Genomic DNA, 26,583 nt, shown 5'->3' on the forward strand with positions numbered 1-26,583 from the left:
ACCAAGTCCTAATTTCCGAGATCCACTGAGAACTAAACTCTCAGTTGGATTTGATGTCTTTTCTTCTTAGGAGTTCATTGAGATGGTTTTTTGGAGTTGACACCCTTACTGACTTCCTGCAACTTATTTTATATAACATTTATGGCATGTGTGCTATTGAAATGTGTGTACCAATCTACTGCATCCTACAACCATAAGGATAATATGGAAAGAAGCTATTATATTTACCTACCACAATCAGTTGTTTATACTCGAGTGGTGGAAGATAAAGAAAAATGCTTGAAGATAGGAAAAGAGATATTAAAAAAAGTTCCTTCTGCAACATGCAGCCTTTTCCAGAAAAAATAGATAACCTGTCTCTAGTGGGCATTGTTTCCACGTATTACTACAATGCTGAAAAGGACATGAAGTCCTACAAGAACTTTCAGATCTCATAAGTTTTAACAATTCAGCCCTGCCTATCATCTAAAGAGAGCTTCCCAGGGAACTTCCTCAATCTGATGAAAGTCATCTACAAAACAACCCACAGCATCATAGGTGATGGTGAAATACTAGACGCTTTCCCCTTAAGATTAGGAAACAGACAAGGATATCCACTCTTGCCCCTTCTGTTCAGCACTGTACTGGAGGATCTAGACAGGGCAATTACGCAAGAAAAAGAAATAGAAGTCATCCAGACTGGAAAGAAAAAAGTAAAGCTATCTCTGTAGATGACATGATCTTGTATATAGAAAATCCTAAGGAATCTACTAAAAAATATTAGAATAAACAATGCCAAAGGTTGCAGAATATAAAATCAATATACAAATATCAATATATTTCTATACACTAGCAATAAACAATGTAAAATTGAAGCTAAGGATACCATTTCATTTACAGCAGCACCAAAAATAATAAAATAAGAATAAATATAACAAAATAAGTAAAAGATTTGTACACTGAAAACTCTCAGACATCATTGAAAGAAATTAAAGAAGATCTAAATAAATAGAAAGACACCCAGGTTCATGGATTGGAAAACTTAATATTGTTAAAGTGGCGATACTCCCCAAATTCATCTACAGATTCGATGTAATACATAACAAAATTCCAGCTTTTTTTTCCCCCAGAAATTATCTCTAGTCCCTATTTCAAAATTTACTACAAAGCTACAGTAATCAAGACAGTGTGGTAGTGGCATAGGATACACATATAGATCAATGGAATAGAATTACAATTCCAGAAATAAACCCTCACATTTATGGTCAATTGATTTTCCACAAGGGAGCCAGCCAATACAATTTAAGGGGACAACTAGATATCTACATGCAGAATAATGAAGTTGGATCCTGACCTTGCACTGTATAGAGTAATTACCTCAAAATGGATCAAAGACATAAATGGAGGAGTTAAAATTACTAAACTCTTAGAAGAAAACATAGGAATAAATCTTTGTGACCTTGGATTAGGCGATGGCTTCTTAAATACATCACCAAAAAGCACAAGCAATAACAAAAGAAGATAAGTTAGACATCATCAAAATTAAAAACTTTTGTGCTTCACTTCAAGAAAGTGAAAAAATAACCCATAGAATGGGACAAAATAGTTGTAAATGACATATTGAATAAGGGACTTGTACCAGAATACATGAAGAATGCCTGAAATTCAATAATAAAAATAACCCAATTAAAAATGAGCAGAGGGTAAGCGAAATAAGTCAGACAGAAAAAGCAGAGAATCATATGATTTCACTGATAAGTGGTATATAAACCAAAAACAACAAAAGAACAAGACAAACAAATGAGAAACAAAACTCATAGACACAGACAATAGTTTAGTGGTTACCAGAGGATAAGGGGGGTGGGGAGTAGAGATGAGGGTAAAGGGGATCAAAAATGATGGTGATGGAAGGAGAACTGACTCTGGGTGGTGAACACACAATGGGATTTATAGATGATGTAATACAGAACTGTACAGCTGAAATCTATGTAATTTTACTAACAATTGTCACCCAATAAATTTTAAAAAATAAATGAAAAATAATAAAATAAAATATCATCCAACCACAAAAAGTCTTAAAAAAAAAATTTAGCAGAGGGCTTGGATAGATATTTCTTCAGAGAAGATACATAAGTGACCAACAATCACATGAAAAGATACTCAACATCATTAGTCATTAGGAAATTACAAACCAAAACCATGATACCACCTCATACCCACTAGGATGGCTATCATAAAAAATTTGGACAATAATAAGTAGACAAGAATGTAAAGAAATTTGAACCTTTATTCTTTGTTGGTGGGAATGTAAAATGATGCAGTCGCTTTGAAAGACAGTTTTAGTTCCTCAAAAAGTTAAACATAGAGTACCATATGACCTAGCAATTCTCGTCATTTTAAAAAGTATCCAAGAAAATTTAAAACATATTTCCACACAAAAATGTGTACACTGATATTCATAACAACATTATTCATAATAACTAAAAAATAGGAAGAACCCAAATATCCATCAACTGATGAATGAATAAACAAAATGTGGTGTATCTATGTAATAGAATATTGTTTGGCCATAAAAATGAGTGGAGGTGGATGAACCTTGGAAGTATTATGATGAGTGAAAGAGGCCAGACACTAAAGGTCACATATTGTATGATTACATTTACAGAAAGTTCCAGAATAGGCAAATCCATAGAGACAGGAAGGAAATCAGTAGTTGCCAGGGCCTCCAGGGAGGGAGAATGGGGAATAACTGTTAATGGGTATGGGGTTTCTTTCCGGTGTGATGAAAATGTTACGGAATTTTTGCTGATGGTTGTACAACTTTGTGACTATGCTAAAAGCACTGAACTGCACACTTTGAAAAGGTAACTGTTTTGGTATTTGAATTACATCTCAATAAACCTGTTATTAAAAAAGAAAGAAAGGAAGAAAGAAGAAAGAGTGATACAGAAACTAACGTGTGCTAGTTTAAGTCACGTCCTCCCTGACAGCCTCAGTGCTGTCAGGTATTTGCATTTATTAGTTTGTGTTTAGCTGTGGTTTTTACTTTCTTTCTTTCTTTTCTTTTGTTTTCTTTTTGTTGTTTTTTGTTTGTTTGTTTGTTTCATTTTTTTAATTTTGAGGCTTCTATCTAAGTCATGCAGCTAAATAGATTCTCAAACATGTGTTTCCAACATATCTGAGTTCATGACCAAATGATCTGGATTAGAAATCATGACCAAATTCATTTTAGTCATAGATTAATGAACAGGGAGGCTCTTGAGACCCAAATATTTCTCTTTTCAAACATGGTGACATAAAATTATTAAATTGATTATAGGTCCCTTTTAGTGCTAAGTTAATATCCTGAAAATAATAATCAATTTAAAAGTTAGAATGAATAACAAATGAAATGAAACACATAAACATTCAAATGTACCCTGAGGAATGCCCTTTTATGTTACTATATTAAGAGTATACTTTTTAAAAAGAGCTGTACCTATGGGTATATAATGAGTTTGGGTAGTTATGTAGCTCCCTTCTTTTGAATTGCTCACAGCATTTACTTTAACAATTGTCACAACATCCTTGTTGGTGACAAGCATTATGCTAAAAGTACAGTACAACCCCAAGTCAGACAACCAAGGGACACACAGTTATCACATGAAGTCTAGAGCATAGGTAGGCGTGAAATCCAGATGGTCTGCCTAATAATGCCTCATCTACATCTGACCAAAGTGGCGTAATATTGGACCAATAACCTCTCTAATCAATGATGGTTTTGAGTTCCCATTATTCTGGATTCTCCAATTGTGTCTGCCATATTCTAAACAGATGGTCAGTATCACACAATGTGACTGTTTTTGATGGTAATAGGAATCACATAGCTAACACTTCCTGAAACAAAATTAGATTAGCTATTGAAAATTGGACCTCGTTTTTTTTACACTTGATTTTCTTTTATTTCCAGAAATGCCTAGGAATATTGAAAGTCTATAAAGAGTATTTTTGAAATGGATTGGTAGCTACATTTGTTATATGGCACACAATTTGAAAATTTTAGAGGGACTTATAAGACAAGAAATATTTCTTTTAGATAGCAAAAATAGAGTCCAAGAGGAAAAACAGCCAGATTCACTTATACAATATGTTGGGTCTCAGTTTACTCATTTGTAAAAGACGTAAAAGACAAGTTTGGACTAACTAATATCTTAGGTTCTATGCAGCTTTTTGATTTGGTGATTATGATCTTTATCCTGCTCAACTCAAAGTTTAGGCAGGGACATGCATGTGGGGACAGAATTCATCTTATTTATCAATATACTCCTCATGCTTAGCACAGTGCCTGACACATAGTATATGCTCAAAAATATTTTTTGAAAAATAAATGTCTATAGGATGTCCAGTCAAGATGGCAGAGTAGGTAAACACTGTGCGTACCTTCTCTCACAACCACATCAAAATTACAACTGAACTACAAAACAGCCAACACTGAGAATCACCTGAAGTCTAGTTGAAGCAAAGCCCTACAAATAAGGACACACAGAGGAAGCCACCTCAAGACTTGTAGGTGGGGCAGAGACGTGGAATGGGCTGGTCCCATGCCTGCATGTTACCATTAAAAATCAGAAGGGATATCCCAGCTGCGGAGGTGCTGCCCAGAGGAGAAAGGAGTCCCAGTGCCGCACCAGGCTCCCCAGGCCAGGATTCCAGTGCAGGAGAAAAAAGTCCCCATAATTTCTGATTGTGAAAACTAGTGGAGGTTGTAGCTGAGTGGGACAGAGGCCAGCTATGCTCCAATGTGCTCCTTTTGGAGGGCCTGCAAACAGACTTACTTGCTGACCAACTCACTCACTCTGAGCTCCAGCGCTGGGGCAGCAGCTAGAAAGGCAAAAGGGACATACAGGGAGGAACTGAGTTGTCTGGCTTCAGGATGAGGGCTGGAGGGGCAGCTTTCTCCCAGATAGATTTGCTGGCAGAAGCCATTGTATTTTTGTTGAGCGCTCCCTCTTTCTGGAGTGTAGATGCCATATATGAGTCTCCATCAATGTGGCTAATGCCCTAGTGATTTCTGAGACCACACCCCACCGAACTTTTGGACACACCCAAGCCACTTTCAGTGGCTTTTTAATACAAACTGCCTGCCTTGGCTCATGCTGCAGACCTTCCTAAAGTCTCTGAAAGGTTCACAAAACCCAAAGAAGCAGCATCTGGCTTCGGCATGTCTGGTACCGCTGACTGAGCAGCCCTAAACTTGGCACTAGCAGCAGCCAGCCTTGGTTCATAGCTTAGCCTCTCAAGGCACCTCCAGGCACAGAACAGGCGGCTGCCATATGCAGATTGCTTTGTGGCTTATGCCAGGTGGCCCCACACAGGACATAGACTGCGGCTGAACTTGGCCTGCAGCAGGTCTTCTCCCAGGTGGCGCTGGGGCTGCCACGACCAGTGGCCAGTTTCAAGCCAAACTGGAGTATCACCTGAAGGCCTCCAAGGATGACACACCCAAAGGGCAGACTGGGAAGGCACCAGAGCCCCACTAAAGCGAATCCTGCTCTGTAGGGTAAGTCTCTCCACAACAGGTCCTTCACTATAGTCACAGCCAGTCCTCACAACCAATGGGCCCGAGGGTCAATACCTCCCAATGACATCAAACAACAATCAAGGCTCAACTACAACAGGAGGACACACACAACCCACACAAGGGACATACCTCGAGACTCCGGCTTCAGTGACCAGGGAGACTGTATCACTGGGCCCCACAGGACACCTACTACATAAGGCCACTCTACTAAGACCAGGAAACATAGCAGCCTTACCTAATATATAGAAACAAACATAGGGAGGCAGCTAAAATGGGGAGACAAAGAAACATGTCCCAAATGAAAGAATAGAACAAAGCTCCAGAAAAAGAACTAAACAAAATGGAGACAAGAAATCTACCAGACATAGATTCAAAACACTGGTTATAAGGATGCTCAATGATCTCAGGAAGAACTTCAACAAGAGATAAGAAACATAAAAATGGAGGTAGAAAACATAAAAAAGAACCAGTCAGAAATAAAGGATATAATAACTGAAATAAAGAATACATTAGAGGGAATCAACAAATTAGATGAAACAGAGAATCGAATCAGCAATTAAGAAGACAAGGTAGCAGAAAACATCACAGTACAGCAAAAAGAATCCAAAAAAACAAGGACAGTTTAAGTGTCCTCTGGGACAATGTCAAGCATACCAACATTTGCACCATAACGGTACCAGAAGGAGAAGAGAGAGAGCAAGGAATTGAAAACCTATTTGAAGAAATAATGAGGGGAAACTTCCCTAACCTGGTGAAGGAAATGGATATTCAAGCCCAGGAAACACAGAGAGTCCCAAACAAGATGAACCCAAAGAGGCCCACACCAAGACATATCATTATTTAAATGACAAAGAAAGAATGTTAAAAGCAGTAAGAGAAAAGCAGTTAGTTCTCTTACAAGGGAGTTCCCATAAGACTGTCAGCTGATTTCTCAACAGAAACTTTTAGGCCAGAAAGGATTGGCAGGAAATATTCAATGTGATGAAAAGTAAGTAGCTACAACCAAGATTACTCTACTCAGCAAAGCTATCATTTAGAATCCATGGACAGATAAAGAGCTTCCCAGACAAGAAAAAGCTAAAGGAGTTCATCACCACCAAACCAGTATTATAATCTTAGAGAGGCTTCTTTCAGACCAAAAAAAAAAAAAAAAAAAAAAGGAAGAAGAAGAAGAAGAAAAAATAAAAACAATGAATGATGAAATGGCAATAACTACATAGCTATCAACAATTACTTTAAAATAAGTGGATTAAATGTTCCAATCAAAAGACATAGGGTGGCTGAATCGATAAGAAAACAAGATCCATACATATGCTGCCTACAAGAGACTCACTTCAGATCAAAAGACACACAGAGACTGAAAGTAAAGGGATGTAAATAGTTACTTCATGAAAATGAAAAAAAAAAAAAATCTGGGATAGCAATACTTATACCAGATGAAATAGATTCTAAGAGGAAGGCTATAACAAGAGACAAAGAAGGATCCAATAATCCCACTTCTGGGTATTTATCTGAAAAAACCCAAAATGCTACTTCGAGGGTATGTGTTCATCCATACATTCATTGCAGCATTATTTACAATAGCCAAGATATGAAGGCAATTTGGGTGTCCCTGAATGGATGAATGAATAAAGAAAAGGTGGTACATATATACAATGGAATATTACTCAGTTATTAGAAAGAATTAAATCTTGTCATTTGGGACAACATGGATGGACCTAGAAGGTATTCTGCTGAGTGCAGTAAGTCAGACAGCAAAAGAGAAATGTCATATGATTTTACTTATAAGTGGAATCTAAAACACAAAATAAACAAACAAAGTGAAACAAAGTCATAGATACAGAGAACATTTTGATTGTTGCCAGATAGGAGGGGGATTGAGGGTGGGTATAAAAGGAGAAGAGATTAAGAAGTACAAATTGGTTGTTACACAGCAGTCTTGGGGATACAGGGCATATCATGGGGAATATAGTCAATGATATGGTAATAACTGTGTATAGTGCCAGGTGGGTTCTAGACTAGTCAGGTGGATCACGTCTTAAATTATATAAATGTCTAACTACTATGCTGTACACCTGATGTAATGTACAGCATAGGGAATATAGCCAATAATATTGTGCTAGCGTGGTACAGTGTCAGGTAGTTGTTGGACTTATCATGGCTATCCCTTCTTTAGGTACATAAATGTTGACTAACTATGGTGTACACCTGAAACTAATATAATATTCTATGTGAGCTATATTTTAATAAAAATCTTTAAAAAATAAATATCTTCAGTATTTTGTTGTATAGATTTTCTTTATTTTTCTTTGAGGCACTACAGTTGAAGTTAAAATTATCGTAACAACCCTTCCCAGGAATATATCTGTTGCATTGGTAATGTGCTTTTATTTTTCCAGATTTCTTTCATTCCTAATGTACTATGACTGACCATTCATAAAAGGATATTAAGCTTTGAAGATTTCCAAAAACGTCTGGAGAGGGAATTTCTACAAGTGTTCACATGTTTGTATTTTTAAAAGTTATTTACATCTGCAGTACTTTGGGCACTTATCAATTAACATATTCATGTTACATCAACACTTACTTCATTGTCTTTCCTTTAAAAGTTATTTTTTCCAAACATTTGAACATCTTCCCTGGTTTGGTTTCCCTCATCCCCATTAGTTACCAGTGCTGACTCCATTCTTTTTATTGCCAATATTCTTACGGAAAACTAGAGGAGATGAGCTATTTATCCTTGACTTTTGCTTCCAAAGATGCACAACCAAAGAATAGGAACTCCTTAAAGGATGCACAGGCTTTAGGGGCATCTGTCTCTGTCTTTAACTTGACAAAAATAAAATAATAAAGCTATGTGTTTCCTGTACACATATAAATGCCAGAAATAGATTTAGATGTATATTTTTCAATCCATGTGCCAACTGAATAAGCAGAGTGAAACAGATTGTGGCGAGGAGGCCACTGCCACCCGCCCTCGAACTCTTCTAACCCTGCCTCCTGCAGACCTGCTGGGAGCCCAGCCAGCTGCTCCCCTGGGAGCTGCACACTCGCCTCTGGGGCGGTCGTGCTGTCTCGTGTTCCTGGGTGTCATTAAAATCATAATTTCTCTGCGTGACTTTGGACTGGATCCTTTGACACCACTGAACTTTTGCAGATTATTTACTCTATCTTAGACTCTTTATACTTCACCAACCAGAAGGCCTTGGAGAAGACACTGGGACCAGCAGACTCAGCTGTGATATCCCAGCTTGTTCAGTCTCCTCACAAAGCAGAAGGCAAAAGAATTGTTCTAGGTGCTAAGAGAGATGGGCCTGCTGGGGGAGGCCTGTCTGTTACTACTTGTCACTTTTCAAGCAGGGAAACCACTGAGACTTCTGAGAATACAGAGCCCACAGTATAACAGTATAACATGCTTTTCAGTAGCAGTATACACACACACACACACACACACACACACACACACACGTATACTCATATATTTTGTATATATTATATATATGTTATATGTGTATTTACATTTTTCTTTGAAAAATAGAAAATCAGTTCTGTAATGCCATCTCTGTTATCACACAAAATATTGAGTGAAGAGTATCCCCGTGGCCTGAGCTGGGCAGATCAGAGTCTCTCACACGTTTGGAATTGAGATAGAAGTGCTCACCTCAGTCTGTCCTGGCTTCTCCAACAGAAAAGATGTGCCCTGGGGAGCTGGAGATCAGCAGTGTTTGAGGTCGTGCACCCTGAGGCGGTGAAAACATCTGCAGAAAGAGAGAGGGAAAGCAAAATCAATCTACAGCGAGAAAAACAGAGAGGAGAAAGACAGCGTGCTTCCTGGCTTCCTACAGGCTTCCTGGATCTTGGTTCTAGTCCCCAGGAGACCCAGCTGCCTCCGCCCTTGGCCTGAAGTTCATTTTTCTTATATGCAGTGACGTCTTTCCTAAAACAGTGACTTCATAAGTTTTCTGATAGCAAAGCATAATCATAATCCTTTTATCAAGTTCAATTATCCAAACTCTCAAGAATCTGAATTATAATGAAGAACCCAGAAGTAATCACGTGACATATGTAAATAGCCAAGGTATGGTTTTGGTCCAGAATGATGCAGAGCATCATTCCTAGCCTTGCCTGCCCTGCTCACTATCCCCTCCTCAAAAACACCCAGCAATTCACCAAATATCTACGGGGCAGTTGCTATATGTTCTGTACCAGGTCAAATGCTTAGGGTGTGAAAGCCAAGAACACATCCCCCACCTCTTAGGAGTTTTCAATCCAGTGGGGAAATTAGATAAGCAGAGTGTACTAGATTTTCCCGATGTACACTGGTGAGAGAATTCAGTCTTCTTTAACACCATTCTCAGTGAAAACCTCAGTGTTGATTCAGAAGTGGCAATATTACTGTGCACACTTTGTTTAATATTTCAAGAGGCCAAGCATGATCATCAACTACAAAGTGTCAAGAATTTTGAAGGTATGACTGACTTAGGTTCTTTCGAAGATGTTCAATGAATGTTGCAGAGTTCTAGATGAGGAAGAAACAGCGTCCTCCAAGGAGCTTACACAGCCAACCAGATGATTCACACACAATTTCACTTCCTTCTACTGGTTTTGTGGGATGGGTCGTACAATACACCACCAACTTTGATACGACCGTGTTGAACTTTTAACCAGGCTGCCTGTGTTGAGGGTACAGCAAAGTTCTTTTTGTCAAGGAAATAAACCTTATTGAGACAGAGGTCAGTTTTAATATCTAGTGATTTTTATAAGATTAATGCATAGGAATCTTTACACTAATATTTTTACTACTTTTGTATTCCTTATGCATCAAAGATCCTACGTTGTGTGTTTAAGTTAACTTGGTATTTGGAATAGGATTTACGAAAGTAACTTCTATCTGAATGTAAATTAACGCATATTTATTGCAGAATATTTGGATAATATAGATCAATATTGTATGACCTAATCCATAATATCATTTTATTTCTATAGTCATAACTTTTATTTTTATAATTAACCTCTTAGATCTTTACGTGCCCTATCAGCAGAAAGTCTCATATCGACTCCCCCAATTGTCTAAAGTCCCCAGGGGCTTAGTCCAAAGGAGGACAGGGTGAGTTGTTTCTAATGCCGGGTCTGGAGGGAATTGATCCAGAGGGGAAGGTCTACACCCTTTCACTACAGGGAGAAAAATGAAACTAAGAATCAAAGCAAATAGTCTAGAGACAGGCACAATCCAAGCTGTGGTAATGCCCTTGCTGGTTTGGGCCTCTTTCCGGGCCAGCGGGGAGACAAGGAGCCTGATCTAGGAGTCTGCACTTACAGCTCTCTTGGAGTCCCTCACATACGTGGCAATAGTCACCGTTTTCCCCTAACGCACAGCATTGGCTCAGGGCGGCTGGGTCCCAAGGAGTTTCTAGCTTCGAAACTTAGTGCTGTGCTTTCTCCAAGAATGTCTAAGCCCTCATGTTTATGTCAAGACACCAACTTAAGTTTGTCCATTCCTAAAGATAATTTTATTTTAGGGCCTCATTACTCTACTCTGATAATGGGCTTTGGCTAAGCTACTCTGATCTCAAAAAGAGCAGGGTAGGGGGTTATCACTTTGTGAGGGGTGTAAATGTCTAACTATTACATTGTTTTGTACACCTGAAAGTAAAATAATAAAATAATAATAATAATAATAATAATAATAATAATAGAGGCGAAGCTAATATAATAAATGCTTTATATGCATTAATAAAAAAAACGGGTAGAGTATTTGTCCTTGCCTTTCCAGATGGCCAGAGCTCCATACGCAAATAATCCAACGATTTCATCAAGGATCAATTTTATGGTTACTGTGATATGTGGAAATATGCGGCCACTGTAACTATGTTCACTATACAGAATATTACTAAGAAAAAAATTGAAATTACCCATAATCTCAATCATAGATAGCCACTGCTAATGTTTTATAGAAAGACTCTTGCCCTAACTTACCTCCCCAAACCCTCTTGCATGGCTCCCCTATAGCTGCCCTTGACATAACAGTTTGGACAAGCTGCTGCTCTCCAGACATGCCATACTTTCTCTGTCCATTGTAGTTCCTTTTTCTGGAATGCTTTCCTCTCTGTATTTGCCTGTTGAAATCTACCTCTTTCAAGGCCCATACTGAATGCACTTCTCTCTTACAGGTGAAGTTCTGTACTCATCCTCTGGCGGAAGCTCCACTCACGCTGACCACAACCTGTACCTCTCTAAAGGCACTTATACTATTATGCCATTGCTTTGTTCATATTTTTGCAGTAGTCTCAACTCCCTAACTAAATTGCAGGCTTCAGAGTAATTCTTACGTGAAAGTAAGAATTTTGTTTATTCAAGCTTTTCATTCTCCATGTCAACTGGTACAAATGATATGTACTCAGCAAATATTTTTGTAAAATATATGAATTCACCAGCAATAGAAAATATGTCAATTTACTTAGCCCAGTCAAATTCTTTAACTTTATTAAAATCAAAATGATAGTATCAAGTGCCCATTACATGTAACATGCCAGGTATTTACTATTTCAAACTTGTCTTAAATTTAATTGGAAAAAGTTCAGATGTGAAAAATTATAAAGAAGAATAAATACCCATACACCCTCCCATCCATATTAAGAAAGAAAACATTACCAATATAATCAAAGCCCTGTGAATCCCATCCTGAACACATCTGTTTCCCTCTCCACCACTGCGAGCCCAACTCTGAACTTGGGGATGACTCTTTCCAAACATTTATTTTATATTTTAACTATATTACACATGTATTTATACTGTGTGTTTGCTGAATTATTTAAGAATATTCAATTCTTAAAATAAGGAAATAAGAGAAATGAATATATAGGGAAAAAATGAAACTAAGAATCAAAGCAAATAGTCTAGAGACAGGTGAAATCTGTAAAATATGTTAAATAAGTTAGTAAACTCTGAGATATGTTAGACATAGATAAAGTAATGCAGTATTTGTACAGTGGACATAATTAGAAAGGGATGGAAAGAGCAAGAAAACCTGGTAGTCATGATACACTAAATAAATATGTGAGGCCGTGAATCATCAAATATTCATCACACATCAAAGATACATAAAGCATATGAGGCATTCACTAATTATGAGGTCTTAATTCAGCCAACCATTGGCTCCTCACATTCTCTGCACAAGGAATGCAAAATACAATCCACAGCTGCTCATCAGGCTAATTGGTAAGCTACGGCCACCAGCCAGATGCACTTGCTCCCAAGCCTACAGAGTGTGTTGTGACTCTAGGCACCTTCTACAGGTTGGGCCACTTTACTCAAATCTCAACTCTGGCGCTTGCCAGCACACCCTTATCAAGGAAGAGAGAGATAAGACTGAACATTCAGGCTGCGTCATCTTTCCACCCTGCCTACACCACATCTTAAATGTGTTAACCTATCCTATCTATTTCACCTTGCTTCATGCTGTGTGTTTTCAATTGATTTAATAAACCATGCGATTTAAGCATGTTGTTTTGGTCTGTAAGCCCTTCTGTCGTGTGAGCTCTTGGATAGCTTGCCAGTTATTATACTTACAGGCTTCTGTTGCAGCAAGGTAATTTCCCACACAATAGGATTTACAAGGTTTTAACTTGAATATCAATGGCATTGTATCGTACATATTCATCTGCCACATGCTTTCTTATTTAACATCATACTAGTGAGATTCTTTCATGGAAAATATGTAGATCTATTTAATTTATTTTCATGGCTATGTTCACTATATGAATACATTACAATTTATTTATGAAATCTGTTGATCTAATGGAGGTTGTTTTCAATTTTTTACTGTTGCAATCAATGCTGCTGTGAATATTCTTGTACCTACCTCCTTGGGAACATGTAAGAGAGTTGCTCTGAGGATATACCTAGTACAATTTCAGAGTCAAAGGGTACGCACACCTTTAACCTGACTACATATTGCCAAATTGCTCTCCAAAGTGATTGCACCAATTTATGCTCTTACCAGAAGTAAATGAGTCCCTATATTCTTAATCCTAGCCAACACTTTGTGTTGTCAGACTTTAAAATTTTTGCTCATCTGATGAATGGATGCATTCTGGTTACAAAGAAGTTAGTAATTGTGGCAATTAAAAAAACCTTATGGCATTTCCTCAGTACTCAATTACGAGGGAAAAAATCTGTGCTCGTTTTGTGTCAGATTTTTGGACTTTCCCATTCTCCGTGTAAGGCCAAGTAAAATTTCCCCTTTCTCTTTCCAACTCTGTGAAAACCAAAGTAAAAAGTACTTTACAACAAAATTTGTCATTCTTTCCCCCATAGGGATTAAGGTTTGGAAAAATACCACGTTAGTTGCTTTATGTCACAAAGATATCCCTCTCATTATAAAGGGGCACGAGAAAAAGAATTTAGCTGCGTCCATGCAAATCACTCATCACTGAGCATATGCCATAATGATGGTGGGTCAGTAGCTGAACAACTATTACTCATAGGCTGAGAATGAACTCATTTTAAAAATTCTAGAAAGTGGCTCCTCGCCCCAGAATATCTATCCTGGGGGGCTTGTTCCATGCCTTAAATTCAACTGGTAGAAATTCATGTACTAGGGTTAAACTTTTTCATATTTAAGAAATCTCCAAAAGAAAATACATTTCAAAAAAAATACATTTAGTACTTATAAATTATTTGCACCTTATTTGTCACATCTCTTTCAAAAGCACAAAGGAAATGAGACATAGGACATGTAAATGTTATCAGGTATAAGATGGAGAACATCTTCAATTTGCTCTCCCTAATCCCGCACATTCAGACAGGCAAATCTTTTGTTCTTAATTTCTTTTAAACCTTTTGGGTAACTCCCCAACAGCCCTAACAGTGTTCTCAAAATGTGGTGTAAGGGTCCCTTGTGGCTTCAGATCCTCTAAGGTAATTACTTAAAAAATACCAATTCCTTAGCCCTAGCTCAGGCCTGCTCAATCAGAATGTCTGAGGCTGAGGCCCTCCCTGGAATCTGTGTTTTCAACAAATTACTCAGTTTGATTTAAAACCAAACAAACAAAGCAAACCACGGTTTTACAATTGAGAAGTATAACATACATTAAGTACCAAAAATTTTAACAATGCAGTACAAATTATTACAAAGGGAATATCCATATACCTACAGCCTAGAACAGGAAAGAGAGCTTTGTCAGCACTTCTGACGCCCTTTCCAGTTATCTCCCTCTTCCTCATCGTAACTACTATTCCGATGTCTAACACTACCAGCTTGATTCTGGCACTCATTGAAGATGAGAACCGGTGACAGGATAAAACTCACACTGCTTAGCGTGTCAAATAAGGATACTACATAATTTGTTCTTTGCAACCTCACCTTCTGCCTCTGCCTTCTTCACATTTCATTCTCGTCATTCGGAAGCAGTTATGTTTCATTTTACAATTATTGCCCTAATTCATTGCTCAGGCTTCATGCTGTTTCACTGCCTCAGATGTGCTGGGGAGTGCCCGTACTTCCTGAATCTATTAAACTCATTTTTCAAGTCTTGTCCAACTGTCACTTTCTTATAAGCCTCATGACTTTCATTCCAGAGCCATCACTCTTTCTGTTGTGTGACCAAGAACATCTTATAATGTGGAATAACAATTCTTTTACCTGTCTATTCCCCTTTCTAGACCAGGAATCAGGGCAGTTTTCTTCTTTTGAATTCTTTTGAGTATACAGGCTTAGTCTGTGTCCCTCAGCAGGTGCTTACTTGTTGAACCAACAATCTCCAGGTACGTAAGTCTTTGGAAAGTAGCACACTGCAGCACTAACACTGCCAGGTATATTTGGACCAGATCATGTTCTTCCTTGTCAGGAAACAATCTCAGACATTAGGAGAACACTGGGTGCCTGAGAGGGAGGTGAAAGCAAGTGAAGGAAGTGGGATGAAACACAAAGGGGGAGGTGGGGAGCCAGAGTGATGTTGCCCAGATCTTAGGGGGCCCTGCAAAAGAAGGAGTAATGGGACTGCTGTGCTAGGGGCAGCACTGGGGGACCTGCCTCGCCTGAGCCCTCCCTTCTTTCTCAGATAGGGCCCCCAGTTGTCAGACCACTGTGCTTCATGGAAGGCCTAGACTCTTCTAACTTCTTTACATCTTTTCCTGCCTCTAATTATCCCCAGACTGTCCATCTGCTTCTGACTGTCAATTCTTGCTGGAGAAATGCCTTGTAAGTAACCTGCCTATTCCTTGACCTTTGCATACAAGGAAGGTGGAGTGTTCAGTTCTTCAAGACTCCTACCCATCCATAGTATGTGTGAGTAGGAGTGGAGGGCGGCAACGAGACACACAGAGGGCCTTGTGTAACTGCCCTGGTGTTGAGGATCTGGATCGTAAGCATCTGGGCAGCCTGCCACGAGAACCTTCGCAGCAATGTAAATAGTCCTTAGGCAAATGAACCTCGACTGTTAGGCAAACTAAAATGCTGGAAGGCAGGAATGAGAAGAATGACTCAAAATACATATAATCCCCAAAAGATACTGTAAAACAAAATTAAAATCTATCAAAAAGTATTCTTAAAGAGAGCCACTGCCGGTGGTTTGATCCCTGGGATGGGGGTAGGAGCAGCTATGAGTCTGGAGGCGATCGAGGCCAGCATGGAGCAGGCACTCTTGGAAGATAGTTGTGCTTGTGAAATGAAGGAAGAGCAGAGCCCTACAAGCTGCAGGCTTGGAGACAGTAGGCTCCTCCGTCCTCCCCTAAAGGATCACAGTGGCCTGCAAAAGGGTCTCCAGTGACACTGGACCAGCATTGCATCTGCTGGGCCCAGTTTTCAGCAGCGAAACGGGCCATGAGAAACACTGACATCAGAGGCTGCCCAGACACCACTTCTGTCACTGTTTGGATGTGGAAGCCCAAGGAACCAAGGTCACTCTAAATTACAAACGCCTTGGGACTTCATAAAGTCCCTGGAGTATGGGCATCCTCAAGAAGATACAAGTGGATACATGCTTGAATGATTAATCAGAAAAATGGGGAAATAAAACCCCGACTATATTTGTTAATTAAAGCAGTTCAAGCAAGCTTTACCTGTATCTATCTGACACGATAGACTCTCAAGACACGTATACGCGATTGGTTATATACGAAGGGCTCAATACATATTTGCTGCGCAAGTTTCTGATTTTGTTGTCCTCTTCAAACAAGTAGATAGTACAGTTTTGTACAACTGTACTATCTACAATTTTGTACAAGTAGATAGTACCGTGTTTCCCCGAAAATAAGACCTAGCTGGACAATCAGCTTTAATGCATCTTTTGGAGCGAAAATTAATACAAGACCCAGTATTATATATTACATTATATTATTATATATTATATTATTATATTAAAAACCCAGTCTTATATTGTAGTAAAATAAGACCAGGTCTTATATTAATTTTTGCTCCAAAAGACACATTAGAGCTGATTGTCTGGCTAGGTCTTATTTTGGGGGAAACACAGTATAAATATAGTACAATTTTGTTTTAATTTTTATTTCATTTTAAACTGCGTTTGAAGCAGGATTTTTGTTAAAAATAACATTTAAAATTTTCCCAATTTTCAAAGCAATGCATGTTTGTTGTTGAAATTTTTGAAAATTAAAAAAGCATAAAGAACATAAAAATGATCACTGTGATATAACTACTCCTAACATTTGGTGAATTTCCTACCATATTTATTTAGGTAGAGAGATTATAAATTGTTCTGATCTATTTTGACCAATAATATATCATGAGCATTTCCCAATATTATTAGATATTAATTGAATATATTCCATCATGTAGATGTGATACAACTTAAATCATTACTTTTGGATGTTTTGGTTTTTCAATTTTGTAAAAGTGATAAATTTCTTAAATGTTTATAAACTTAGAATAACATCCTAGAAGTGAATATGTTGGATCAAATCATACAAACACTTTGAAACTCGTTTCAATTTGCCAAATTGTCCTTCTAAAGGTTTTGTTACCTTTTTACCAGTAATTTACATAAAAGTCTCTGACCTTATGAACAACAGAATGATTTGGGAAATTTTACTCAAGGAATATATTTTATAGTTGGATAAACTCTTACTCTGTCACTATTAGGTTGTTCTTATAGTAGAAAATTTTTAAAAATACAGTAATAGAAAATGAAGAAGCCACAGTCCTTAAAAATTTTTACTATATATTATGGCCAATCCTGAGTCAGCTGATGAGTTACGATGTCTAAATCTGGGTAAGCACAATATAATTTAAACTGTAAAGATATTACTTGGCAATTATATGTGACCAGAACCATGTTTTATCTTTATTTCAATAGTTTTACATCTTATTGTACAATACAAGCATTGTCCTTTCAGTGTCCACTCCTAGAAGGCAGTCAATGTTGAGTAATTAGTTGTGACAATTGGCCCAACTCAGTTTCTTTACATCTGAGGCAGTATGTTGAAAGCACTTGGTGTGGTGGTGTCTTTCTTCTCCTGATACATACCTGTACCTGAAACATGCATCACGTCTCTTCTAACTGAAGGATCTATACAGGCTCTTTTCTAGTGAAAAGCAGGTTGATTGCTGTTTCTGTCCTTTATTCCTGTAGCCTTGTCTCAGCTACTCCATCCCATCATTGCCATCTGTCCCAGGTCAAGAGCACACTTTTGTGGCTAGCCAGAGAAATTTATGTTAAGATGACCTCTTCTCTGTCTCTCCTTTTTTCCTTTTCAGGAGAGTCATCTATTTCGGTACTTTTTCTTTGGTTTTTCACTTCTCCCAGAATAGTTATGTCCACTTCAGTCAGCTTCTCCCAAGTGCCCAGTTTTCTTCTTTTCATCCTTTGCCCTCTCCCCACTTCCAACTCTTATCCATTTATTTCAAGAAAGGCTCTCTTCTTTACATTCTCCCTTCCTAGTTCCTTGCTCCTTTTTGAGCTAGAAAAAACCCCACATCTTGGCTGACAAGTCACACACCTTTGTCAAGGAAACAAACAAAATCTTTTATCCTCCCTCATGTGGAATGTTTACAAGGGGTACTCTAGCTGGTGGGTTCTTTGTCTGCAGAATGTAGATCGGGAGAATGAGACAAGCTCAGAGACAAGCTGGGAGAGTGAGCACCGATTTGCCATCTATCTCAGCAAATTGGGTGGAGAACAGCAAAAGCTAAACATGGGATCACAAGGAACAAGAAAGCCAAGAATGAAGTGTGCAAATGGAAAATGGTTTGGATAATTTCCAAAGATTGTGAGCAGAGTATTTTTTACCTACTCTCCAACCTGCCTGGGTAGGTAGCTGAGAATGATTAATAGCCAATGTCTTAGTCCATTCAGGCTACAGTAACAAAATACCACAGACTGGGTGGCTTAAACAAATATTTGTTTCTCACAGTCTGGAGCCTGGGAAGTCCAAGGTCAAAGCACCAGCAGATGATTCGGTGTCTGATGAGGGGCTGCTTCCTAGTTCATTGATGGTCATCTTTTCACTGTGTCCTCACATATTAGAAGGCACAAGTGAGCTCTCAGGTCTCGTTCATAAAGGCTTTAATCCCATTCATGAGGGTTTCACCCTCATGACCATATCACCTCCCAAAGACATATGGATTTCAACATACGAATTTTGGGGGGAGACACAAACATTCAGTCCCAAACAGCTAGGAATGAGTGGACAGTAGTCAATGTTGTTGAGACATGAAATAGTTATGGAACAGTTAGTTAATTATACAAATCCTGCACAGTGGATGCCAGAGAAAAGGGAAAAGGTAGGAAGAGAAAAATAGCTGAGTTGTAACCACTGCTGCCTGAGATAAAAGGTAGAGGAGGAAGAAAAACAAGGTTCTAATCCTTAAAAACATGTCTGAAAATTCTCTTTAGAAAAAAGTCTTTTGAAAAGTTTCCGTTTACATGCTCTCCCATCTTAAATAGAAACTTTTAAAATAAAACCAAAATGACTCTTTGCTCAATTGAATGTTTGGTTGTATCATATTTGCTACCTAACACATTAGTATTTTTTTGTTCTTTATATTAGCAATGTAGTGTATAAATTTCCATATCTATAGAAGTCAATTGGATTAGATGACTTCTAAGGTCCTAGCTAGTCTCCCTAAAGTCTCTAACTCTGTTTTCACTTACATTTTATAAGCACTTGTAGGCAATCCTGGGAATCTATCTCATTTCTTTTTCCAACAGGGATTGCCTTATAAATTCCAAATAACCAATCTATAAATGAACCATTGGAAACTAACTAGTTGTGTGTTGAATTTCTGCAAGGTATTTGAATTATACTTTGAATATACAGAGGAGGTTGAACTAGGTGAACTTCATAATCCTTTACATCTTAAAATTCTATAGTATCTTGTAATAAAATGCAATGTATGAAGATTCGCTTATTTCTTAGAAGAGCAGGTATTTTAAAAGTCATAGCTCTTAAAATGATCAGTTATTGTATATATTCCTATTAGATTACCTTTAAGAAACTTGTTCATAATCTCTATATATTTTAAAATATTCAAATCTCCATACATTTAAAATTATATGTGATCGACATCACACATCAAAAGCCTTAATTTTTATATTGCAAAATAAGGGAAATTTTAATTATATTTCTGATAATATGACTATTGCACATGACTCAGTTAATTGTAGAGTCACCACCACATAGACTGGAAAATTCATTAAGTATAGAATTGTTCTAAGGCAATAATGGAACAGTAGAATTATATTGTACCTTAGATCTTGTAGGTCATAAACCATAATGTTATTCTTTTCCTCTTCCAAGAACATTTTAAATCTATTATGTGCTCTGTTGTTTTGAATCACTGAAGCATTTTAAAGTAAGAAATCTTTTTTAAAATAATAAATTAATGCTCTTTCAGTAAAATTTTCACTCAGATGTCTGAACCACTACCAACATTCTACATTTTTTTTTTTTTTTACTAAAAACTTTAGTTCCATAATGTGGAAATGTTTTGTGTTTTTTTATTTTATCCAAAGAATTCGTTATTTTTGTAAATATATTAATAATTGAAGTATTTTTAATAATTTTTTAAAATCCTGTTACATATACTCAATTCAAGAGAACTGTAAGATATAATTACAGGATGGAATGGTATATGGAATAATTAGAAACCATAATTACTCTCACAGGATGGAATGCTTTCCCTTCACAAACCACCAGGGCCTGGGAGTGGGAGAAGACTGTGTGTGTTAGAAAGAGGGGAGATAGTGTTTAGTGGGGAGGGTAGTATTTAGGGGTGGGATGAGTGACAAAAAGTGGTAAAGAGGTAAATAAGAATCAATGTTTCTTTATCTGAGTTGTCTTAGATATGGTGAGTCTCAGTTCTCTTTTTGAGCGGCGATATTGACTACAGTGTTGTCATACAGACCTACGCAATTGTATGCCTAAAAGCTTCAAATTTTCTTTCCTTCATTTTCCTTCCTCCCACCACTGCCCCCAGCACCAAAGGGTGTTTCAGGCAATACAAAGTGGGCCAAAAATGCCATTCTTAGTGTGGGAAAAATATACTATCTAATAAATGTGCCTTGAAAACATGGGGAAATTTCCGTGTATGAATGTAGAAATCACCAACTACAAGGCAGAAGAAAAAATATCTGCCCTGACACATTTCCTTTTCAGCCTCATATTCAGTACTGGACAGACATATACAAGCTCAGTAAGAAGATTTAATAGCATTTCTTCCAACTCTGGAAACAATTCTACTGGGAGGCTCCATTAGTCCAAGTAAAACTAACTCATTGCATGACTTGTGAATCACTGATTATACATCTTTAGGGAAGTAAGCTATTTTTCTCTAGCTGTTCAGAACCAACAATGTTTGTAAAACATCAGGATCCCAGAGAGGAACTGGAAAAGAATTTTGCAGATTTCATCACCTGAAAATTTGTTAACTTATCTTTTCAAGAAATTGTCTTTATTTTGTAACAACCTAAGTTAACTTTCTCTTTAACATTACAGGCTCCACAACTGCAAAACTGTCACAATTAGGTCAAGACAAACTTCCAGCAGTGATTTCTTCAATTGAAGAATTTTGCGGAAGCATGCTTATTCATTTGAAATATCAACACAACTACTCCAGACAGAACCTTTCACTAACACTGGAGAAAGGTTTAATTATATGTATTCTATTGTGGCATTACTCATTTCTACAATATATTTTTGCAAAATTAAAAGAAAAAGGTTCAGCACTTTAATTTAAAGGTCTTTTTCTTTCAATGTTATTATCTCATCCATTGGTCCAACATAAAGATGTGGTATGAAGAATTTCCCTTCTCAAAGAATGCCTTGTAATCCCATCAGGAAAGTAGGCACACTCTGGGAGGCCAGCCAGGATGTGGGAATGGCCTCCTATAAAACTGTATTTTATATGTATGTTAAAACGGGATTCTACCTGTATTTGCACTAGTTTTATATTTACTAAACGCTCTCTACCCTTCAAAAACACAATACTAAAATACGGGGCATTCTTTCATTTCCTCATTTTTTGCAAAGAAAGGAAAAAAGATTTTAAAACAAATTTCCAATTTTTTGGCAATCGTTTAAGTGTATTTTTGGAGGTTTTTAAATACTTTCTTTAGTTAGAAAAGTTTATGCAAGCCAAACTCAAAAATTCTAGAGTGCCTTGGGAACTCTATTTTAACATACCCCAGAACTGTTCCAGCGCCGTCGGATTTCTACACCACGGAAACAGAAAATATTACCCAGTAAAGTAACAGGCAGGTTTTCAGAAGGGTTGAGAAGGTTGGAATTAAGTTACCCAGCAAGCAAGACAGTTGTCAAAGCTGCACTTCGGGCTTGTCGGTTCCCATTCCACCCTTCTGACCCCCTCCCGAGGGCGGTGGTGGGAAGGGGGCAAGATGGGCGTAGCAGATTTCTCTTTGAACCACCAGTTTTTCATCCAGCACCGCGCACCTGCCGCCCCCCATCCGTGCAGTGGCAGCCAACTTCCCGCGGGACGCCTCGGCCTACTTGGCTAGGAGCGCACCTGGCCCACCAGCCTCCAGCCTGCGGGGGCGAACACAGGGGCAAACCTGACGCCCAGATTAGTGGACCGAGCACGTTCCCTGTTTTGTTCAAGTCGGCCTCCCGGGGAATGTTGGATTTGGCGGGGTGCGCTCTTTGAAATACTATGTCGGGAACCTCACACAGTAATTTTTTTTTTTTTTTTAATTGCAAACCTTCCCGGTTCGCTCAGCAGCTGGAGAGCAGGCCTGAGGCAGCGTCCCCTCCTTCCCGCCGCCTCCGTTTCCCTCCCTCCCGCTCCCTCTTCTCGCCGAGAGCCGGACTCACGGGAGCCGCCCCCTCCCGGGCGCCCACTTGGTTCCTCCCAGCTGCCGTGTGAATGGGCCGCCCTCCGGATTTCGCGGAGGGGGCGGCGGGAAGAGGCCGAGCCCGAGCTCCGGCGGCCGCCACCCCCGCCCCCGGCCCCCGGCGGCCCACGCCGGGTTCTGCGTCACTCGGCCGCGCGTGGGCGGGAGCCAGAGCGGCGAATGTAGCAAGAGCGGAATCTCCCAATGTGACAGAGCGCAGGGGGTGGAGGCGGCGGAGGCGGGCGGGGGAGGGGGAGGGTGCAGCGGGCCCGGGGAGGGAAGAAGAGGGAGGAGGAGGAGGGAGTACGCGGCGGGGGAGACGCCGCCGCCGCCGCCCGCGCGCCGGAGCCCGGAGGAGCCGCCGCCGCCACCGCGGCTGAGCGAGCGCCGTCGGGGCTGGCGGGCGGGAAGCGGCGGGTCGGAGCTGTGGGGGGAGCAGGGAGATCGCGCCCACCACTTTCCCTTCCCCCCTCGATGGGAGCGGGGGCGTCCCGGCCGCCGCAGCCGCCTGAGGAGGGAGATCCGCACCGGGCCGTCACTTCAGAGTTGGGGCTGAGCAGTCCTCGGGGGAGAGCGCGCCAAGATTGCTGCAGCCGCTGGCCGAGTACGTACCAACTCGCTGTCCGCCAAGTGCGGGACGCGTTCGTGCTCGTGCATCCGCGGACGAACTTAGGGTGGCGGAGGCGCCGCGCAGGCATTTAGCGGGCGGGCGTCCAGGGGAGCGAGCCCCGCGCGGCCGCCGCCGGAAGGAGAGGGCGGCATCGGGATCGTGTGGGCGATTCCCGGAGAAATTCGGTGCGCTGGGGCACCGAGAAGAGGGCGAGCAAGGCAACGGGCCTGACTTGTGCGGTTCCCCTCCCAGAAAGCCGGGGGTGCTAAGTCCCTTCTAACCCGGCCGGGGTCGTTGCGCGGCGCGCGGGGATATGGTTGGGTTACGTGGTGGTGTGCGTGGTAGGTGCGCGCGCCTACCTTCCCGAGGCAAAATCTTTTTGTTGGTTTGTTTACTTTATGAAAGTGTTGCACTTACAGTTTTAATGTTCGTTCTGGGTATCCTCTCTCTCCGAATGTAGTTTTCTTTTTTAAAGCGGAAGGAGAGTTTTGCTTGGAAGTGGGTTACAGAAACTTGGCACCGAGGTGCAGGGAAGCGAGAGACTCATTGTTAAGGCCGAGTGTGGAATTTGCAAACACACGTGGAACATACAGGCCTTGGATATAGAGGTGTGTGACCTTATTCACGGAGAAACATTGCAACCTCAGGGTTCACAAAGCTTAAGATAAGAAAAGACACTTCTAGTAAGCCTAAATGTTGTAAGGTCTTGGGGAAAAGGATAATTGAATAGGAATATGCATTTATAGGTTCCGCAGACCAAGTTTTGCAGCAGGTGATCGGTAGGAGTTCTTGACTTGCATGTACTTACCCCTCACTCCGTGAGATCTGGAAAACAGAGAAAATTTTAAGGTAGCTGTCAATTTGAAATTTCATCCGAAAGACTTAACCCGTCACTACCAGTTGGTTTGCCAGTGACGTGTCTGCAAACCTAAGGAGTGCAAAGATCAGAAGCTGAGAAGGAAATTCTCAGATCTTGTTTAAAAATATTTTGGCAGTTTTAATAGGTAATAGTAGATTGCATAGGAAGAGAGGAATGGAATTTAAAATAGATTAGTCACGTAGGAAATGCTAGGCTGTTTTATTAGAAAAGTGTGCATTCAGTGAATTACCCTCTTAGATTTTACTTTTTTGAGAATTTCTCCCTGTAAAACATATCAAATTACGTGTGGGTTTTAAGAAGAAATATTGGAAGAGAGAACGCATGGGATTTACTTTCTCTATTTTGGGTGGAGGCTGATGTCTTCCCGAAGATGTAAAAGAGCTGCTTCTAATCTAAGTGCCAGTAAAAGTGACTCTTAGAATCAAGGGTATCCTTTTTTTCCTCCATTTTTCGATATTATTTAAGACATTTAAGTTCTTTGATTAAGTTTTAAAAATTATGTTGTCCTTACAGGTATTAACATGCATCTCTTGAGAATTTATAGATGTCTGACAGATGTCAGCCTTTATTCCCGTTTGGGTATTGCGTAGATATTGGAAAATTAGGTCTTGAAAGGAAATAATTTCAAGGAACTGCTGAAAGGTTTCTTGTTTTAATTTTATTATTAGCATCTTGCACAAAAGTTAATATGCCGTCTCGGTATTAGAAAAATTTTATTCTTCTTGGCTCTTGTGATTTCCTGTTATATGTGAATGTATCAACAATAATAAAAATAATAAAAACATTGAGGCATTGTAGATTTTTATTTTATCTCATTCCGCTTGGTGATTAAAATATCAAAAATTCAGGAATACTATAGATGATATAAGGAAATTTAGTAAGCTTATATGTAATAATTTGAATAATCTCAGCTAAATTAATTTAAAATGTTCCTTTTTGTGACTAGTAAACAACATCCATTGCCCTATAGGAAAGTTAATAGATTTTCATTCTCCCTTGTATTAGAAAATCAGTTAAAGCGTTAGATATTTTCTTTTAATCCCACTTTAAGATTGTATTGGTTTATTATTAAGGATTTCGGGATTTGCACTGTGGATGCTTTAAAAGAAGAAATTATATGTATTACAGAGTGGGGGAGACCTCTGAAGAATGCACTGCATGAACTTTAAATATTTAAAGCAAAAGACGATTGTATGGAAACAGATGTATGTCAAGTTTTTGCATCTGTTGACCTAGAATATGTCCTAAGATTTAACCCTCATCTATTACAATAAGTCTAATTGTTTTTGTTTGTTTGCTCATGTGCATTATTGGAAATGAAAGCTCTGTAAAATTTACCTTTAAATGTGAAGCTGTATTCTGGATACCACAGAACCATGATATATTTTATTATTTTCATGGAAATGACCATTTTATAATGTTTTGAACAGTTTAAGATCTTGCTAATGTATAGTCAGCTTGTGTGTGCGTATTTAATTGTAGAGTTTATTAAATGTATTAAGGAATAAATAATACCCACTCAAGCATAATATAAAGTTGCTAGCCCCTTTGCTTTGGATTTAGTTTTGTCTCACCTGCTTCTTTCATTCTTTTTAGTAGAATGAAGAATAGTACAGTTATTAAATGCAAATTTCCTTTATGATCTGACATGGTCAGTAACTAGTACAATAGTAGAATATACTCTCTTAAAGTTAATAATGGAACAAGTAGGAAATTAGAGAAGTTGATGTTGGGAAAAAATAATAATTCTCATCTTGTGGAATTCTCACAGCTAAAACATACCATTAAGCTCTCAAATAGTTTGTCATTTCTCAATGCATTGTATTTAGGGGGCTGCACATTAATTTACACAATATGTTGATTTAATAACTTTTAAAGAGAAATTTCTAAAAAAGATAAAATTATATGTACTGCATGCATACTACATGATCAGAAGACACTTAATGATTCTTGACTTGACTATCGGTTGATTGGAAAAGTCTCACCCATATTATATGACATACTAGTATTTACCTGTTGGTATTATAGTTAATGTACAGTTATTGTGTAATTGCAAAATAATCTGTTTTACTTTTTTCTAATTTTGAACAGAAAATTTTGAGGGATCTGTAAGAAATTTTTTTTCCAGCATCAGAATTCAGAAAAGAATCAATGAGACAATTTTAAATTTCCCAAATTACCATTAATTCATTAGAAGCTAATGTTTAATTCATAGCTATGACAGTAATAAGATCCAAAAATATATTGA

General features: G+C 38.9%; 2 protein-coding genes across 9 annotated transcripts in view; one reads left to right on the forward strand and one right to left on the reverse strand.

Annotated features, from left to right (window-relative positions):
* Positions 1 to 23,892, reverse strand: part of NEMP2 (nuclear envelope integral membrane protein 2) — a 116,428-nt gene extending 92,536 nt beyond the window's left edge. For 3 of the 4 annotated variants that reach the window (XM_074339370.1, XM_074339364.1, XM_074339367.1), the window contains exons 1-2: positions 23,458 to 23,892; positions 9,201 to 9,297 (exon numbers count right to left, since the gene is read on the reverse strand). The gene's annotated coding sequence lies outside the window, so the exon portion shown is untranslated. Of the gene's footprint in view, positions 1 to 9,200; positions 9,298 to 22,825; positions 23,045 to 23,457 lie in introns of those variants that run through there. The other variant, XM_074339374.1, reaches the window with a different exon arrangement.
* Positions 23,148 to 26,583, forward strand: part of NAB1 (NGFI-A binding protein 1) — a 42,404-nt gene continuing 38,968 nt past the window's right edge. For 3 of the 5 annotated variants that reach the window (XM_074339331.1, XM_074339342.1, XM_074339323.1), the window contains exon 1: positions 23,148 to 23,449. The gene's annotated coding sequence lies outside the window, so the exon portion shown is untranslated. The remainder of the gene's footprint in view (positions 23,450 to 26,583) is intronic. The other 2 variants (XM_019740735.2, XM_019740737.2) reach the window with 1 other exon arrangement.

The sequence above is a fragment of the Rhinolophus sinicus genome, linkage group LG01 (genome assembly GCF_036562045.2).
Source record: "Rhinolophus sinicus isolate RSC01 linkage group LG01, ASM3656204v1, whole genome shotgun sequence".
Taxonomy (NCBI): Eukaryota; Metazoa; Chordata; class Mammalia; order Chiroptera; family Rhinolophidae; genus Rhinolophus; species Rhinolophus sinicus.